Source organism: Pezoporus wallicus, unplaced genomic scaffold (assembly GCF_028554395.1).
Source record: "Pezoporus wallicus isolate ANWC-B61680 ecotype Strahan unplaced genomic scaffold, APGP_CSIRO_Pwel_v1 contig_8072, whole genome shotgun sequence".
In the NCBI taxonomy this organism is placed as follows: Eukaryota; Metazoa; Chordata; class Aves; order Psittaciformes; family Psittacidae; genus Pezoporus; species Pezoporus wallicus.
Genome location: NW_026638073.1, coordinates 1 through 3459, shown reverse-complemented (window position 1 = coordinate 3459; position 3459 = coordinate 1). Strand labels below are relative to the sequence as shown.

Below are 3459 nucleotides of genomic sequence, written 5' to 3'. Positions count from 1 at the left end.
GAGCTTGAGGATCTGGGAAAATTCACAGAAGAACTGCTCCACAGCATTGCCTTGGCAGAAAGGTAAAGAAAATGTATTAGCTGTTTGCAGCCCCGCACAGAGAAACCCACTGCCTCATGCAGCTGCTGCTATGTGGACACAAGCTCTGCTGCCCTGAAGGGTCCTGTAGTGCAGGGATTTGCAAATGGCCACGTAGTGGCCATAGGACATGACACTGAGAAGAGAAAATTCTGCTGAAATAAAAAAGACAAACAGAAGAACCTGTGCAGCACATCCCAGGTAGAAGATGGCCCCGGTGTTCTGGAGGGAATTGGCCATGGATTTAGGGACAATGGTAGAGGTGGAGCCCAGGTCCAGGAGGGAGGGGCTGAGGAGGAAGAAGTACATGGGGGTGTGGAGGTGCTGGTCGCAGGCTGTGCTGCTGCTGCTGAGGCCGTTGCGCAGGAGCGCAGCCAGGAGTATGCCCCGGAAGAGCCCGAAGTTCCGGAGCTGCAGCTCCCGCTTGTCTGAGAATGGCAGGAGGAGGAGCTGGGTGATGGAGCTGCTGTTGGACATTTACTGCCTCTGGGCATGGGGCGCTGTCATCGGAGAAAAAGGCAGTGACAGGTTAGGACAGGAGGGATGTCCGATACAGAAGTTCAATTTACACACGACTCTGCTCCCACTGCGCAACCTACTCACCAAGAGTAAAAAAACATCAATGCTCAGGATCCTTCCCTAGCAGGTAAATGCTGCCTCAGTGTCTTTCAGAAGGACGCTCTGAAGAAGTGCTCAGAGGGACTGGAAATTGGAGCAGCATCACCCACAAAGCACTTTAACACAGGGTTAAAGTACTTTTAGACTAACTTAGGTCGAAGATAAAGAACAATGTTTGTCTGGCAGAACGAGTTGCTGAATGTGCATTTGCCTTTCGCTGTGTGTTGCTGTGTGCATGCCTGGGCACCTTTAGCTAAAGTCCCCCTGTCACAGCGGCATGCTTGATGGAAAACTCCCGTGTTACCAGGACATTGCTAATGGTCTGCTGCTGTTACTGACTGGCATTTCTCCCCTCTTTGGTGAGGAAGGTAAAGGCAAGAGAGACAAAGCCAAGGGGCAGATAAAATACATCCCTCAAGGGCTTTTAGAAGGCCTCCCAAAGGAAAGATCTACTCTCTGATACAGACTGGAGTGACATGCCCAGAGAGTCCATGTGGCAGGGCAAGCTCATGGCTGGAACTGAGCTGGCACTGGAACTGGTTCCAAGTCCAGAGCCCTCCTAGCTCCAGCCAGACATTGCTGGATGTCCCTGCTTTGACAGCTGATCCCCAGTGTGTGAGAAGTGTCTGATCCACCGTCTGCTTATGCCCTTTGAACAGCTTGTGATGTGTGAGCGCGCATCAGCATTGAATAGCTGAGCTAGTGAAAGGCAAAGATGTGTTCCTTGGCCTCCCTCTGGGCCAAGGCAGGGGAGCAGGCCTGCTATGCTGTGGCTGGTCACTCCGCTAAGGTGGTCGTGTGTTCTCAGAAGCCCCAACAGAAGGTGGGGATGCTCAAGGGCTGGTAGCTGCAAAGCAGAGGAGGAGGGGCGGGCAGACTGCCTTGCCTTACCCAGGTAGTAGTCCTGGTTTTGGCTGAGTTCATTCTCTTCCCTGTAGCTGGTGCAGTGCTCTCTTTTGGCTTTAGTCTGAGAACAATGCTGGTAACACACCAGTGGTTTAGTTGCTGCTGGGTAGCACTTACCCTGATCAAGGACTTTTCAGTCTCTCATGCTCTGCCAGTGAGGAGGGGCACAAGAAGCCAGGAGGAACCTGACCTGAACTAGCCACAGAGGTATTCCAGACCACAGCATGTTATGACCGGTATAGAAACTGGGGGAGTTGGACGGAAAGGACCGTTTGATGCTGGATCAGGCTGGGTATTGGTCAGCGGGTGCTGAGCAATTGTATTGGGCAACACTTGTGTTTTCTGGATTTTCATTTCTTTTTTTTTCTGTTGCTTCCTAGTATTATTATAATTTCTGTTATTGTTGGTATTATTTATATTATCACTGTATTTTACTTGCTTTCAGTTATTAAACTGTTCTTATCTCCACGTACAGGTTTTCTATTCTTCCGATTCCCACCACCGTCCCACCAGGGGATGGGCGAGCGGCTGCCTGGTGCTGAGTTACCAGCTGTATTTAAACCAGGACAGAGGGATGCTCCAGTTTGCCCTCATCTGCCCTTACCTGGGGCACACGGTGTGTGGGAAGGGAATCTCCTTTACACAGACACCACAGGAGCCCACACTCCCTCAGCCACTCTGCTCACTGTGGTGATGCAGCCAGAGAGGATCCAGGCATGCGGCCGCTGGCAGAGGAGAGGGGGCACAGACACAGGCACACAGAGCTGAACGGGTTTATTGATCATGAGAGGGAAATGGCCTCTGCGGTGTGGTGAGTCCTGGATGAGGCTGGAGAAGGTGAGGGGCAGATTTATCCCTCCCAGGACTCCTCCTTGCCCTCCCCGAGAGCCCCCAGGGCAAAGCCAGACTTGGCAGAGACACCAGCCCTGGCAGCAAGCCCGGCCTAGGCACAGTCACCCCTGCCTCCAGCATGGCTTCAGCCACCTTTGCTGGCATCAGTTCAGCTTCCTGCACGGGGCAGCTGGACATGCAAGTGCCCAGGCATCTGGGGCTGGTGAAGGGGAACAAAGGACCCCTGACAGCCAGGCCTCCTATGGTGTCTGCCCACTGCTCCAACACAAAAGCACCTTCCAACAGCCCCCAAAGCCAGATCCCCCTATCTCCCAGTGCCCCTCACCTCCCAGCACTACCATCTCCCAGCCCCGCCTGCCTCCCAGGACTGTGTTTTCCCCCAGGACTCCCCCAGGAATGTTGCTAGCCTCAGACCAGGGCTCTCTGAGCAGGACTCTCCCTGCCCCCTCTCCATTCCTTGGGTAGCCAGGGGGCTGGGAATGTCCCCTCTTCCTGGGGCATGAAGGATCCCGGGATTAGGGAACACTGGGAGGTGGGAGGACAGCTGCGGTGCACTGGCAGGTGGGGATACTGCCGGGTGACTGGGATCTTCAGTCACAGGAGGCGATGGGGAGCACTGGTGAATGCTGGGCACTGGGAGATGAGGGTTCGGCTTGAAGGAGTGCTGGGGTGGTCAGAAGGCCCAGCTCCAGCCCACCCCATTTCCCATGCACTGTAGTCCCCAGTCTTGGGCAGTCCACAGCCATGGCCTCCCCAGTGCAGAGAACGGAGCAGAATATCCCCTGCCCTGACCACCTCTGGAGGGGCTGTGGGAGCAGGAGGGAGAATGTAAGGAGGGGGGGTCAGAAGGGTTTCATCCAATTCTTCCTTCTTTTTGATTTAGTTTTCAGTTCATTCAATGGATAAAGTCTAGTTCCTGGTTTTTCCAGCCAGACTTCTGCATATTGACTCTCCTCCGGGTTAAGGGGTTTTTTACTATTAACCCAGAGGTTTAATTGCTGTCTT

At 53.9% G+C, this 3459-nt stretch overlaps 1 pseudogene; it reads right to left on the bottom strand.

Annotated features, from left to right (window-relative positions):
- Positions 1-3: 3 nt before the first annotated feature.
- On the bottom strand, positions 4-603 carry LOC130598949 (olfactory receptor 14C36-like; annotated as a pseudogene).
- Positions 604-3459: the final 2856 nt, after the last annotated feature.